This window comes from Mus musculus, chromosome 2, assembly GCF_000001635.26.
Source record: "Mus musculus strain C57BL/6J chromosome 2, GRCm38.p6 C57BL/6J".
Lineage (NCBI taxonomy): Eukaryota > Metazoa > Chordata > Mammalia > Rodentia > Muridae > Mus > Mus musculus.
In genome coordinates this window covers 166990326-167006487 of record NC_000068.7, presented here as the reverse complement: position 1 = coordinate 167006487, position 16162 = coordinate 166990326, and the positions used below count along the sequence as shown (strand labels likewise).

Here is a 16162-nt window from a genome sequence, read left to right as displayed (position 1 = left end):
AGATACCTTTTTGTTGTTTTTCCAACAAGAATTAAGATGGGTTGACCTGTGGCTTTGGGTGTAAGCTGAGGACCATCAGCAATGTGTGGCTGGGGTAAGGAGGAGCTGACTGTCTCAGTTGGAAGTATTTGTTTACAAACACATTGACTCTGCTGCAGAAGCCGAGCCTCAGCTCTGGTCATGCGGGCCTGTGTGGCAGGCATTCTCATTAGTACTCTCGAACGGCTTAAGCATTTTAATTGTGGACTAGAGTTCCCAAAAAAGTAATAAAGCTTGAGGTTTTGTTTTTGTTTTTTTTTAAAAAAAAAAAAGATTTGAAGACTAGGGAACAAAATACCCATGGAAGGAGTTACAGAGACAACGTTTGGAGCTAAGACTAAAGGATGGACCATCTAAAGACTGCCCCACCTGGGGATCCATCCCAAAATCAGCCATCAAACGCAGACACTATTGCATATGCCAGCAAGATTTTGCTGAAAGGACCCTGATATAGCTGTCTTGTATGAGGCTATGCCAGTGCCTGGCAAATACAGAAGTGGATGCTCACAGTCATCTATTGGATGGAACACAGGGCCCCCAATGGAGGAGCTAGAGAAAGTACGCAAGGAGCTGAAGGGGTCTGCAACCCTATAGGTAGAACAACAATATGAACTAACCAGTACCCCGGAGCTCTTGTCTCTAGTTGCATATGTAGCAGAAGATGGCCTAGTCAGCCATCATTGGGAAGAGAGGCCCCTTGGTCTTGCAAACTTTATATGCCCTAGTACAGGGGAACGCCAGGGCCAAGAAGTGGGAGTGAGTGGGTAGGGGAGCAGGGCTTGGGGAGGGTGTAGGGAACTTTCGGGATAGCATTTGAAATGTAAATGAAGAAAATATATAACAAAAAATTTGAAAAAATAGGATTTGAAAAAATTAGTTACCTTCTCTGATGGAGTTCTTTTTTCCCCATCGGGTTACTTGGCATTAAATTTGGGAACTAACCAGGTCACCTGTGGTGTCAGAGGCTGTCTTGATGACCTAGAACTAACTCAACATACCTACATCTAACCTCTCTGCCGCAGAGTTCATAACATCTCTACACAGAGTCCTGTCAGACTTTTAATATATACATATTTTAATATTTTTTTGAGGCAGGGTTTCTGTGCTGGCTTGCCTTATGTCAACTTGACACAAGCTAGAGTTATTTGAAAGGAAGAAGGAGGGACTCTCAGTAAGAGCCCGCTGTAATTACTTAGTAATTGATGACAGAGAGCCAGACTATGGTGGGTGGTACCATCCTTGGGCTGATGGTCCTGCATTCTATAAGCAAGCAGGATGAGCAAGCCGTGGGGAGTAAGCCAGTAACTAGCACCCCTCCATTGCCTCTGCATCAGCCCCTTCCTCCCGGGTCTTTCCCTGTTAGAGTTCCTGTTCTGACTTCCTTTAATCATGAACGGTAATGTGGAAGTGTGAGCCAAATAAACCCTTTCCTTCCCAAGCAGTCTTTTGGTCATGGGGTATCACTGCAGCAATAGAAACCCTCACTAAGTTTCTCTGTGTAGATCTGGATGTCCTGGTACTCACTCTGTAGACCAGGCTGGCCACAAACTTGGGGATTTGCCTCTCTCTGTCTACCAAGTACTGGGATTAAAGACTTGCACCGTAAGTAAACAAGCAGGGCTTGCTTGCTTGCTTGCTTGATTTGTTTATTTGTTTGTTTGTTTGTTTGATGTGTATGGGTGTTTTGCCTGCATGTAGATCTAGTTGTAATGACCACAAAGGCCAGAAGAGGGCATTGTATCCCCTGAAACTCAAGTTTCCGATGCCTGTGAGCCACCTTGTTAGTGTTGGTAATCCTGAGTCCTTTGAAGAGCAGCCAGCCAGTGCTTTTAGCAGCTGAGTCATCTCTCCGGCCCAGCCTTCAGACTTTTTGGGGATTATTTTGGAGGAGGTAGGAGTTACAGCTCAGCTGGTAGAGGGCTTGCCTAGCAAACGGGAAGATTTGGGTTTGACACTTACTACCGCATGACTAGGACGGGGTGGTACGCACCTGTAATCTCAGCACTTGGAAAATGGATACAGGAGGATGGAAAGTTCTAGGTCATCTTTGCCTACTGGCGAGTTCAAGGCCACCTTGGGCTGCCTGAGACTTTGTCTCTAAGATGAACAACAGCTGGGGAACAGCTGAGAGATAGATCAGCAGTTAAGAGCTCTGGCTGCTGTTCCAGAAGACCCACCACTCTCTGTGGCTTACAACAGTCTGTAACTCCAGCCCCAAGGGGATCTGGCCACCTGCTCTGACACATTGTTCACATACAGACACAGAGGCAAAGCACCTAGACACATAAATAAAAATCTAAAAAAAAATGTACATCTTAAATTAACAAACAAACAAACAAACAAACAAACAAAGGAATCCAAGCAGGCAGTGAGTTCAGGCTGGCCTTGAACTCATGGAGATCCTCCTGTCTCAGGCTTCCAGTAGATCACAGGCATGAGTCGCCATGCCTGGCTTTCTCATGGAATTAATAGAGATTTGCTTTCCTGTTAACTGACTGTTGGTATTTTTGACTTTTGTATGTGTGTGTGTGTGTGTGTGTGTGTGTGTGTGAGAGAGAGAGAAATCTTTTTTTTGGGGGTGGGGGGGTTGAGACAGGGTTTCTCTGTGTAGCCCCGACTGTCCTGGAACTCACTCTGTAGACCAGGCTGGCCTCAAAGTCAGAAATTCGCCTGCCTCTGCCTCCCGAGTGCTGGGATCAGGTCTCATTACAGGTGGTTGTGAGCCACCCCATGGTTGATAGGATTTGAACTCAGGACCTTCAGAAGAGCAGTCAGTGCTCTTAACTTCTGAGTCATCTCTCCAGCCCCGAAATCTTTTTATTATTCCTATCTCTTTACAAAGCTTGCCATTAATCTTTCTTATTTTTATGATCACTGTGATGGCAGGTTTTTTGTTTTTTGTTTTTTGTTTTTTGCTTTTTGTTTTTTGTTTTTTGTTTTTTTCAAGACAAGGTTTCTCTGTGTAGCTCTGGCTGTCCTGAAACTCATTCTGTAGATCAGGCTGGCCTCAAACTCAGAAATCTGCCTGCTTCTGCCTTCCAAGTGCTGGGATTAAAGGCGTGCACCACCACCGCCTGGCTAATCTAGACTTTTTTGATCTGGGAAATGCTATGCCTTTAATCTGGATTGAGAAAGAGAGAGAGAGAGATCGAGAGATTCATTTTATAAGTTCTGTTACTTGAGAATCCTGACTAATATAATTACATCTATTTTTTTAAGATTTTATTATTGTATCTAAGTACAGTGTAGCGGTCTTCAACCACACCAGAAGAAGGCGTCAGATCTCATTACGGATGGTTGTGAGCCACCATGTGGTTGCAGGGATTTGAACTCAGGACCTTAGGAAGAGGAGTTAGTGCTCTTACCTGCTAAGCTATCTCTCCAGCCCAATTACATCTGTTTTTATTTATTCACTTTGAACAATTTATTTTTTTATTTACTTTATGTATGTGAGTACACTGTAGCTGTCTTCAACACACCAGAAGAGGGCATCAAACCACATTACAGATGGTTGTGAGCCACCATGTGGTTACTGGGAATTGAACTCAGGACCTCTGGAAGGGCAGTCAGTGCTCTTAACCGCTGAGCCATCTCTCCAGCCCCACATTTATTTATTTACTTATTTTATTAATTTAAGACATCAAATGTTCTGACCTTTTTCTTCAGAGGTTCTAAATTTTGTTTTATACCTTAAGAGCTCTTCTCCATTTTAGAGTTAGGCATTTTTTTCTCTCTCCAAGGTTCTTCTACTACTTTTGTTTGTTCATTTTGAGACAGTCACTTACAACATTTATCCTTAGGACAAATTGTTCTCTTTTCAGTGGCCTTGAACTCACCAGGTGGCTGAGGATGCCTGGAGTTCCTGGTCCATTTACCTGAACATCCCACATACGGGGATTACAGGAATGTGTCCCACACAGCTCCTCTGACAATTTCATACAATCCTTTTTTTTGTTTAAACTTTTGATCCATGGGACTGGAGAGATGGCTCATCTGTTAAGAGCACATGTATCCTGTCACAATTCTTCTTCTTCTTCTTCTTCTTCTTCTTCTTCTTCTTCTTCTTCTTCTTCTTCTCCTTCTCCTTCTCCTTCTCCTTCTCCTTCTCCTTCTCCTTCTCCTCCTCCTCCTCCTGCTCCTCCTTCTCCTTCCCCTTGTCCTTCTTCTTCCTCTTCCCCTTCCCCTTCTTCTCCATCATCATCATCATCATCATCATCATCATCATCTAGAGACTGGATTGGTGGCATAAGGTGAAGAGCATTGGCAGCTTGTCAAGAGTGTTGGGGTTCATGAGTCGCCCCACAAACCACACACACACACCAATCTCAGTCAGAATGGGATGGCTTATTGAATGCACACCCTAATACTGATCAGTTCAGGGAGTAGCTCAGAATTATCTGAAGCTACAACATCAAACACTTCCCAGGGCAGGCATATAAAGGAAAACACCCACAATGAGCTCATAAACAGGTGTAGGAAGTGCTAAGCAGTGGTCAGCTCTGACTCAAACCATTTTAGATATAACAGTATATAACTGACCTTTAATTTGATGGGTCCCACATAAAGCTTTGTGGAATTTCTTAAGATTAACAAACCTCATACAGAACATACAGAACATAACAGGATATGTGATCTGTATGACTGTACTCTGAGACGAGTTATTTTTCTGTGTCAATGACTGGCAGGCATGTTACAGCAACAATATGAAATAGCTGGCAGGCATGGAACGAAATGTCTTCCGCTATGCGGGGGGAGGGGGCAGACCTCAACCCAGAGGATCTGGTTTTGATTCCCAGCACCTGCGTGACTGCTCACAGCCGTAACTTTACAGCGGATCCATATTTTCTTCTGGCCTCTGCTGGCACCAGTTAAAACACATGCAGGCAAAACGACGCTCAAACATGTACATAAAGATATATAAATAATAAACTACTAAAAAAAGTTAATTCTTGGGATCTGGAAAGATGGCTCCGTGGTTAAGAGCACCCATCGTTCTTCTAAAGGGCTTGGGATTGATTGCCAGCACCTACAGGGGGGCTCATAACCATCTCAGGGGACCTGACACCCTATTCTTGTTGTGCCCATTCAGGAACTGTTCTCGAACCTCAAAAGACCACCAAGGAGCTGAAGCTTGGGCTCACAGCTGATCCTGATGCACAGGATGGGAGGGTGAAGCCCCAAGTCCGGTTTCAAGCAAGCATTTACAGAGGTGAGCAAACAAGCAAGGGGGGTTTCAGCTTGGCACACAGCTGATGGGGGGAGCACTATTATTGCCCTTTAAAATGACTGGCCGGCACTGGGAGCCAAACCATAAATGTAACTTCTGCTTTCCTCCTGATTGGTGGTTGTTAGGAAGTGACCTGGAAACCTGTGCTAGATGCAGGCTTGTTGGTTAACTTGAGTTCAACCTTAGGTCAGATTCTCTAAGATGGAGCCTAAACCCAAGATGGAGTAGGTCTAGTCTCCCAAGGTGACAGGGAGAGAGAGAGAGAGAGAGAGAGAGAGAGAGAGAGAGAGAGAGAGAGAGAGAGAAACAATCTTACAGTGTTTCCTATAGATCAGCGAGACTAGAGAAAAAAATCTTTTTAATTTTTTTTTCCAATGGTAATTTTTCAATTTTGCACTCAGAACCGTGAGGGTCCAGGGACACCATTTGATCGTCAGTGTGACTGGAGGAAGAAAGGCTGGGGAGAAGCCAGGCATGGTGCTATATATCCTAGATTCCACTCAAGGAGACCAAGAGTTCCAGACTATTCTTGACTATTTAGTGAGCTCTCCATCAGTCTGAGTTATGTAAGATCATGTCTAAAGATAAAGAAAAGAAAACACACAGGAGACCAGTAAAGCACCCGTCTGGATGTTTCTGGAATGGCATTTCCAGAGAGGATTGGTAGCTCTCTAGAACTGACCAGTCCTTGGGTAGATCTAGAATATCTTCATATTATTTGGGAGGTGTTATCCGGGAGGTCCAGGGTGGGGTCTCATTAGAGGATGTAGGTCACCAGGGTGTGTCCTTGGGGGTTTATCCCTGACCACTACCTACCTGTTACACTGTATTCTGCTTTGTTTCTTTTCTTTAAAATTTTTTAACTGATGTGTATAGGTGTTTTCCCTGCATGTATGTCTGTGTAGTATGCACATGAGGTGCCTACAGAATCCAGAAGATAGCATCAGATCACCCTGAAACTAGAGTTACAGATAGTGGGTGCTGGGAATCGAACCAGGGTTTGTGGAAGAGCAACCGTCGTTCTTTAACAATTATCTCTCTTCTTTTCTCTTCTTTTCTTTTCTCTTCTTTCTTTCTTTGTTTCTTTGTTTCTTTGTTTCTTTCTCTCTCTCTCTCTCTCTCTCTCTCTCTCTCTCTCTCTTTCTTTCTTTCTTTCTTTCTTCCTCTTCTTCTTCTTCTTCTTTTTTTTTTTTTTCGAGACAGGGTTTCTCCGTATAGCTCTGCCTGTCCTGGAACTCTGTAGACCAGGCTGGCCTCGAACTCAGAAATCAGCCTGCCTTTGCTTCCCAAGTGCTGGGATTAAAGGCATGCGCTGCCCAGCTCTTTTTTGTTTTTGTATGTGGGGTTTTTTTTTTTTTTTTTGAGACAAGGGTTCATGTAGCCCAGGATAGCCGCCCTTAAACTCATTTTGTAGCAAAGCCTTCCTCCCCCATTAACTTTTCGTTGTTTTGTTTGTTGACTTTTCAAAATGGTGTTTCTCTGTATGACTTCGGTTGTCCCAGACCTCTGGGTAGACCAGGCTGGCCTCAAACTCAGAGATCTACTTGCCTCTGTCTTTATAGTGCAGGGATTAAAGGCTAGCCTGAGATCTTTTTATAGAAAAGTGAACAAACTCCATGGAAGAAATGGAAAAAGAACAAGAAAATACTACAAAATCAGGATAACCTGAAGATGCAATACTGTTCTGAGAACTACCCTGAACCAAGGAATCGTTCCCAGGCACACAGTAGCCCTGGGAATTCCTGGTGCTGAGAGACCAAATCTTTTAAATTCAGACTCCATTTTAGAGAACTTGACTTCAGGTAAACTAAAACCTAGCATTAGTTTCCAAGTTACCCCTCAACAAAACCTGAGCCTAGCTCCAGTCTCTAGGCTAATCCCCGACAAGATCTGGGTCTCCAGGTTACGCCTCCAACGAGACCAGTATCTCCAGGGTTATTACCCCCAAAAGATCCACACTCCCAGGTTACAAGGCCACCCCTACCTAATGACCACCAATGCAGAGGAAAGCAGAAATTAAGTTTATGATATGACTCCCAGCACCAGCCAATTATGTTAAAGGTCATAGTAGCTCTCCAATTAGATGCTTGCACACTCCCACCCCGTCCATCCCCATCCCCCACTCCCACCCCGCTTGTTGCTTACTATAAAGTCTTGCCCCGATAGATATTCAGGGCTCCTCATCACCAAAACCGTCCTGCGTGACAGGGGTGTTCTGAGAGGCTGAGCTAGCTCAAATAAAATAAAAAGGTTCTATTGTGATTGCATCAGATTGGCTCCTGTCTATTTTGGGGGAATCACTAATATTTCCCTGGCAATACAGTACTTTCCAGTGAGTTTGTTTTCTTCTGTATATAGAGACTACTAGTTTTCTTCCAAGGTCCACAGACTTTTTATTTATTTATTTATTTTTGTAATTTTGTTACTAGCTCTCACATGTAGCCCTGGCTGAGCCTCAAACTTGCTCTGTAGACCAGGATGGCTTTGAACTCAGAGATCTGCCCTCCTCTGCCTCTCTTGTGCTGGGATTAAAGGTGTGTGCTGCCATACCAGACTGGGTTTGTTTGTTTTTTTTTTTAGATTTATTTATTTATTTATTTATTATATGTAAGTACTGTAGCTGACTTCAGACACACCAGAAGAGGGCATCAGATCTCATTATGGGTGGTTGTGAGCCACCATGTGGTTGCTGGGATTTGAACTTTGGACCTTCGGAAGAGCAGTCGGGTGCTCTTACCCACTGAGCCATCTCACCAGCCCAGGGTTTGTTTTTATGTAAAGAATACCTTGGACATTAGTTAGGCATAGTGGTACACACCTGTAATCCGAGCTATTGAGAGACTGTGAGGCAGGAGGATCATCTAGAACAGCGGTTCTTAACCTGTGGGTCTCAGTCCCTTTGGGGCCAAACAACCCTTTCACAGGGGTGGGATATCAGATATTTACATCATGGTTCACAACAGTAGCAAAATTACAGTTGTGAAGTAACAACACAAATAATTTTATGGTTGGGGTCACCACAGCATGAGGAACTGTGTTAAAGCACCACTGTGTTAGGAAGGCTGAGAACCACTGCTCCAGAGGCAGAGGCCAGCTTGGGCAGCATAGCAAAACTTTGTGCAAACAAACCAAAATTAAAGAATACAATCTATGCTGGGGGGATGGTGGCACGCACCTTTAGTCCTAGCACTCCGGAGGCAGAGGCAGGAGGATCTCTGTGAGTTTGAAGCCAGTGTGGTATACAGAGGGAGTTCCAGGAGAGCCAGGGCTACACAGTGAAACTGGGGTGGGAGAGTTCATTAATTTAAGCTGGCCGTGTGGTGGTGGCACACACCTTTAATTCCAGCACCCAGGAGGCAGAGGTATTCTGATCTCTCCAAATTTGAGGCCAGCCAGAGCTAAATAGTAAGACCCCATTTCAAACAAAACAAAACCCAAAAAACAAAAAACAAACAAACAAAAAAAACCCCAAACCCACCAAAATTGATTATTTTGTGCGTAAATACGCACATTTTACCCGGTGGGCATCTTCACTGCCCTAACTGCCTATGTGTTGCTTACTTAGCGGAGTTGGCTGGGAACTGGAAGGAACGGCTGGTTCTGGAACTCAGTGTCACTGGGTTTTACAAAAAGCAAACTAAGAAGACTTAATTCAGATAAAGGCGCCCCCCAGTGTCTCTGCAAGTCAGAGGAGGGTCTTTTTAGCTACAGCAGACGTCATCATGAATTCATGCAAAGTCAGCCACAGTGCCTTGGCAAGGAGACTGGGCTGTTAGGCATGCTATTTTTATTTATTTATTTGTTTGTTTGTTTGTGTTTCCAGACACCACCAACTGGCTAGGTTTTTTTTTTTTTCCCCTTTTGGGGTAGGGATGGAACCCGGAGTCTTGGGTATCTAGCTATGATGTTTACCTAGGTGCATCAACCACAGGCACCACTTAAAATAAGCCCAGAGGGGGGCTACAGAGATGGCTCAGCGGTTAAGAGCACTGACTGCTCTTCTAAAGGTCCTGAGTTCAATTCCCAGCAACCACATGGTGGCTCACAACCATCCATAATGAGATCTGATGCCCTCTTCACAATGTACTTACAAATAATAATAAATAAATCTTAAAAAAAAAAAAAGCCCAGAGGATGCCAGCGACTCAGCTCCCACAACCTCCGGTAAGGACCCCATCTAATTCTAAAGACCTGTCTCCCCCGCTACATAAAAGGGTTGCTACATAAAAGGGTTGCTATAGGGCTGGAGAGATAGGTGGCTAACAGTTAAGAACACTTGAAGAGGATCTACCTCACAACTGCCTGAAACTCCTACACCAGGCAGGCAACGCCAGCACTGGACTCCGTGGATGCCTGAACTCAAAACACCAAGGCAAGAAAACCCAAGCTATAAGACTAGTGAAGATGGAGCTGAGCGGTAGAAGTTTGCTTCAATCCCCAGGACTACACTAAACAAGCCCACACCAGCCTCTTGTCCACAGAACCACACTCAGTTTAGAGCTGCGGGAAAGGAACCAGACAGCACTTGTGCTTGTCTGTTTTCGGCTCAGACTTCATTTACTCTGACTTCCCCAGTAAACTCCATAAGGGCAGGGACTTGTGCATTCTCACTGTATTCTCAGCTTTCGGTCTTGCACGCAGCAGCAGGTTAACAAAAGTTAGCGTAGGGAAAAAGGGGTGACTGTAGGAAGGGAACAGAAAGCCTAGAAAAGAAAGGAAGCGAGGCCTGTATTCCCTGCCGAGACCGAGCTCCTGGGAAACTACAACTCCCAACATGCCTCGGACCCAGCGCAGCCGTGCCCGGCCCTTGTGGGCCTTGCGTGCCTAGAGAGCGCATGCGGGACGCGGCGCCCGCTGGGACTTGTGGTTCCTGCCGCGGTGTGTAGGGGGTGGGGCCGGCATGGAGGCGGGCGGGGGCCGGGGGCGGGCGCGGCCCCTCCCCCGTCACTTCCTGCCAGGCTGCGGGCCCCGAGCCGCTCTTCAGCGTTTGCGCTGGCTGTCGTCGCGTCTGTGTGCGCTCCCCCTTCTTCTGAGCCCCGGCCTGGCGGCGCCCGCCTTCGCCTCCGCCACTCCGCCTCTTCCCTCCTCTGGTCGGTCCCTTTTTCCTCGCCGTCTTCACTTGCTTCTTCACCTCCTCGCCGCCGCCCAAGACCGCCGGCCCCGGGACGAGCTCTGGGGAAGCAGCCAGGTAAGGCGGCCGGTCCGGGCCGGGTCGGAGCGGGTCGCGGAAGGACCCACGCAGGCACGGCGTCAGCGGGAGGTGGGCGGCGGGTGGGCTAGGCCTTGCGGGCGCGCGAGCCGCGGCCCAGGCCCGTCTCCGCCTGCGGGGCCTTCCCGGAGGAGGCGGGCCCTCCGCGCCGCTCGTGGGCCCTGTGCCGGAGTTAACGCGGGGGGCGCGGGCGGGCAGGGGCAGCGTCGGTCCGGAGGCCCCCCGGGTTTCGGTGCTATGCACAGTGTCGCGGCCAGTGCCGAGCCGCGGGATGAGGTGCCAATTCCCGGCTCGGCCCCCTTCGTCAGTCACTTCGTATTCTTTGTGTCTCTGTTATGAGGGGGAGAAGGAGGGGGAATAGTATTAATCCTGTCCCAACCCGGTCCCTGCCTCTTCAGGCTGTGAAGTTGTGCAGTGAAATGGGGCGTGTAAAGTGCTTATCAGTGTGCCAGACCCACGTCGTGTCCCAATAAGCCGTTTGCATAATTTATTAAGATGATATGAAGGTATAATTTAGGGTGCAGACGGAACATAAGTTGACCTTCCTTTCCACTAGGGTTTTCTCCGAGGCAGAAGAATCCCGCGTGCCCACTGGCAGTGCCTGAGCATTGTGCTCGCTTGGCACCAGAGAGGGGCGGGCGCTTAATGGGGACACTGTAGCAGACAGGGTATGGATGTAAAGCCATCATCATGTCTGTGAAACCAGCTGTAGGGACTTCACCGGCTCCCCTAGGCTCCGCACCCTGTCCCATGTCTCCCTGCCACCATCCAGAACCTTATTGCCATTCCTTTTTATGAGAAAGTTGCTGGCATAAGCTTCTCTTGGGTTTAGCAGACCTTTTTGGAGCCTTCTTGTGTGTCAGGCTCTGGAGGTGGAGTATGCAAAGATTCGAAAACCGTGGTTTCCTGGTTCGCATCTGTAGCTCTTAACTTTCTTTAGCTGAGGCCCTCCCTAGTTATCAGTTTCTCTTAAGCTCTGGCCTCACCTCCCTACTTATGGGCGAAGCTTTTATTTTGTTCCGTTTTGCGTTTTGCCCATTGTATTGTATGCCTTTTTTAAGGTCACTGTTTTCAATTGCTTGTAGCTGTAATAATTCTGTTTGCTTGCTTGCTTGCTTGCTTGCTTGAGACGTGGTTTCTCGGCACAGTCCTGGCTCTCCTGGAAGAAGAAGCTTGTGCTGTAGACCAGGCTGAGTAGCGGTAATTCTTGAGAATTGGAAGTGTTGGAAGAGATTTAAACTGGGATTTTGATCTTTCAGGGATTTGTACTTACCAAATGTAAATTACATCACTACTTGTTGAAGCAAAAACTAAAAATACATTTGGGGAGTGTGGAGGAAGAAGTCTTGGCCATTCTAGTGAACTTTTAGGAGACTGTCTTTATTCTGACTCAGCCTTGATTTTCTTTAGTAAGATTAAGTAACTTTTTTTTAATTTATTTTTTATTTTTTTATTTTTTGTTTTTTCCAGACAGGGTTTCTCTGTATAGCCCTGGCTGTCCTGGAACTCACTCTGTAGACCAGGCTGGCCTCAAACTCAGAAATCCGCCTGCCTCTGCCTCCCAAGTGCTGGGATTAAACGTGCGTGCTACCATTTTATTTTTGAGCATTATATCAGCAGCAGCTGTTGTGGAAGTCAGAGCACAACTTGTGAGATTCAGTAGGTTGCCAGGTTCCTTGCTGAAAGACTTGACATACAGAGCCATCTCAATACCTCAAAAAAAAAATTTTTTTTTTTTTAAATCTGTGCTTAGTGTCATAGGCATCCCCCTCCTTAAAGATGTGCAGCTCACACAGGAGCAGATTTACAAGAGTCACACCTCAGGTGTTTTCTGTGCTCAGTGCTTTTCTGAGTGGAGGCCGGAGGTCAGCCCCTTGTCTTCCTCGAGGGCTCTCTACCTTATTTCCTGGAACAGTCTCTAAGCATTTCAGCTTTTCCTGAGCTACCCATCTCTAAAGCCTGTCGGCAGATTTTGGGCACTCAGTTTCTTTAGTAAGTGAAAAATGTTTATATTGCACCCATCTCGATATTGCAATATTTTTGTAACAGTCAGGAAATAGTTTCTAGCATAAATGGTTGAGTGTAATGGCTTTTTTGTTTGTTTGTTTGTTTTGGATTGTTTTGTTTTTAGAGACAGGGTTTCTCTGTGTAACATAGCTCTCTGGCTGTCCAGGAACTTGCTTTGTAGACCAGGCTGTCTTTGAACGCAGATAAGCCTGCCTCTGCCTCCAGAGTGCTAGGATCAAAGGCATTCAACATTGGCTGTTTTTCAGTTACTCGTTAATAGTTCAGGAACTGTTGATTCAATCCTTAAGGAGTAAGGCTGAAATCTGGGCTGAAAAGTGGGAGTCCCCAAAAGAGGACTAACTCCACTAACTCTCAGCTGTTTTTCTGCTGTGTGTTAATCATATTTCAACCAAGAAGCCAGATCCCAAAAGAAAGAAAAAATGAGAATGAGCGAGCAAGTGATCCCTTCCAGTATAGTAAGAAATTTCATTTCATTAACAGTTAAACAGTCATCCTGAGGTGAGCTGGTTAACATCAAAATGACTAAGATTATGATAGATTTAGGATTTGTTTCAAAACAAGCTAGCTTAAAGGAGGTTCAAGAAGAAACAAGGCCGACCTTAGCTGTGAGTTAATAATTGTCAAAGCTAGGTGACCAAATACACAGTGCCCTCTATAGCATTCAACTTTAACACTTAAAAATAACCTCAGGTTCTCTATCACAGCCTTAAAGTATCACTTCGCTGGGTCTATCATAATTTGTGATATGGCAAAGGATATGTTTGGCACTATTTGTAGATTTGCTTGTTTAGGGACTGTTCAAAGACAGCAGACATTATGGCATTATACAGAGAGAGATTCTAAGTTCGAGGTCTTCATCTGCTTTCTTCCCTCGGGTCTGGGAACCCCATGGAAGAGTGGGAGGAAAATTTGTAGGAATCAGAGGGACTGCAGGACTAAGCAGGATGTGAGTAGACAGGCTTTCAGAGACAGAAGCTGCAAGCATGGGGCCTGTATGGTCTGCACTAGGTTCTTTGCAAACGTGTTGTAGCTGCTAGCTTGTTTTCTTGAGACTAACTGTGGGAACAGTTTTGTCTCTGATTCTTTTGCCAGCTCTTGGGACTCTTGTCCTCTTGTGGGATTGTCTTGTCCAGCTTTGTGAGGGCTTTCGTCTTATTTTATTATATCTTGTTTTGTTGTGTTTGATTGTTGCCTCTTGGAGGCCTGCTGTCTTCTGAAGGGAGGCTCTGGAGGAGACAGGAGGTGTGGAGGGAGTTAAGGCTGCAGGGAAGGAAAATTGTGGTTAGGGTGAATTAAATGAAAGAAGAGTATTTTCAATAAACAAATATAAACTAACAACAACAAAAACAAAAAGATGACTCTGTCTAAAAACAAAACAAAAAGGGAAAATAAACAAAGCTTGCCTTCTAAAAAGCCCCCAGGCTGTAGTCCTAGCTATTGGAGAGGCAGCCCCCTGGCCAGCTGGGATGAGAGAGACCCTGATTGTCTCAGAGTGAAAAGAAGAGAGCCGTAGGGCTGAAGCTCAGTGGTGGGCACTTGCCTAACATGTACAAGGCTGAAGGTTTAATCTCTCTACTGTAAACCCCCAATTTACTGCCCCCCCCCCCCAAAAAAAAGGGTGGTTGAATTGCTGCCTGAAGGGTGCCTGCAGTGTTTACAAACAACAGACTGACTGGATGCTAAGAACCTTAACTGTGGACAAGATGCAACACCACCTTAGAGACTGGTATTTCCCTTGTCTAAAAGCAAAGTCTCTTACAGAGAGGAGATTGACCAGAATGTTGTAAATGATTGCTGCTGTTGCTCAATTTTCTCTGTAACTTTGTTATGTCTCCCCTCAGAGCTTGGTCAGTACAGTGCCAGTGTTCTGTGGTTTCAGTTGTTCCAGCCTGGGTGGTGGGAGGGGCCTCTCTCTTCACAGTAATTTAGGAGCTTGTCCTTAATCCCAGAATTTATGTCTAAGAAGGAATAAAACATTTAAGAACAGTGGTCTTTCCCCATTAGGCTTAAAGTAAAACTTTGGAGTACTTAGAATTTTTACTATACTTGTAGTCTCTTCAAAATAGATGTTCTCTTAAGGTGCATCCAGCAAGCTCATTTATATACAAATGGTTTTAAGTTTAGACATGGACCTGACTCTTGGATCCCAGAGTCCCTAGTTTGAAAACCAAACCAGAGCATTGTTCCTGCTGTACTCATGACAGATCAGACAGCAGGAACCCAGTGTGGGTGGGTACCTTTCCTGGAGGCTCTTTACCCAGACTCAGGAGAGCAGAGTATCTTCAGAGTCAACCTGTTCAGTTCCCCAGTCTGTGGGGTTTTGAAAAACAAAACTTTCCATTTTGTTTTGGACAATCTGTGTACAGTTGTACAGTCTGACTGCTCCTCTCACCGTCCCTCCCAGCTGGGTTGTTAAGACCTCCAGATAGGCCATCTTAAGTGACACTCACTGTTGTCCCCTCCGATGACAGCTTTTGGAACTGCTTGCAAAGTGTCCTTTTAGTTTGGAGTTTTAGAGATGTCAAACTATTGACAGGATTTTCGTGACTTGTTTCACATGGGACCTGTAATGGATGAAGTGTTGGTGGAATTTTATGTTTGTGTTTAATGAAAGCAAAAAAAAAAACTTTCTGGGATTCCAGTTGTAGCATTTATGCTGCTCTAAGATGCAGACGCTGCAAGCTAAAGGGTGAACATGAGAAGACCTGTGAGTTGCTATGGTTACTTTCTCCCAACATTTTATTACAAAGTTTTAAACACATACCAAAGTTTCTGGAATGTTCGTCCTGGCCCCTTTAAATACTACCTCTTTACCATATCGCCGAGCCCACTTGCACTGGCGTGCTTGTCTGTTAAATGCATCAAAAACTGTCAGTCCAGTTTTTGATGCATTTAACAGTTGCCACAGCGCCACATGCTGTTCACTAAGGATGGGTAACTTAGCTGTTGTGCTTGCTGAGGTGAGCCTAGGGCCTTGCTTAAAATAGCCAAAAGCTCTACTGTTACGACCTCACCAGCTCTTAAGGTTGATTTTACTTTATTTTTTTCTTTTGAGATAGGTTCTCACTTGGTAGCTTTGGCTGTCCTGGAACCCAACATGTATACCACGCTAGCCTCCAAGTCATAGTGATTCACTTGCCTCTGCCTCCTGAGCTGCTGGCTGGGACTAACGGTGTGCACCGCCCTGACTGGCCCCAGATCTTTTTTTAAAAGTCAAAAGCTTTCTGGACTTTTACTTCCAGTTATGCTTTGACTGAAAAAGCTCTATTTTTGAGGCAAATTGTCTATTGAACATTTGTACCAGGATAATGTTGATCAAATCCTGTGTTGGTATCTGGGTGAAGAAGAGATGGTAGAAGTAGAAGTCTCTCCATGGGAGCTTGTCAGAGGGTCCAGATGACAGACAGCTGGATATCTGTCTTCTCTACAGCTCAGTGCTCTAAACTAAAAACCACACTGTGAACTATTTTCAAGGGAGTAAAAGGAAATTACTTCCAGTAGCCTAAGTTATTTTTGAATATTTTCATTCTTACACTAGTGATAAGGTTGATTGAAAAGTGATGTCACCTTGTAAGTAGGGGCTCCGTGGTATCTTTGGTATCATATGTTCCTTTGTATATTAAAATTATACATGGGGGATTGGGGATTTAGCTCAGTGG

At 45.4% G+C, this 16162-nt stretch overlaps 1 protein-coding gene across 8 annotated transcripts in view; it reads left to right on the top strand.

The window, feature by feature from the left end:
• The first annotated feature begins 10172 nt into the window (after window positions 1-10172).
• Stau1 (staufen double-stranded RNA binding protein 1) overlaps window positions 10173-16162 on the top strand; it is a 48767-nt gene continuing 42777 nt past the window's right edge. For 4 of the 8 annotated variants that reach the window (NM_011490.4, NM_001109905.2, NM_001291160.1 and 1 more), the window contains exon 1: window positions 10189-10454. The gene's annotated coding sequence lies outside the window, so the exon portion shown is untranslated. Of the gene's footprint in view, window positions 10455-16162 lie in introns of all 8 variants that reach the window. The other 4 variants (XM_006499071.2, XM_006499072.2, XM_030249042.1 and 1 more) reach the window with 2 other exon arrangements.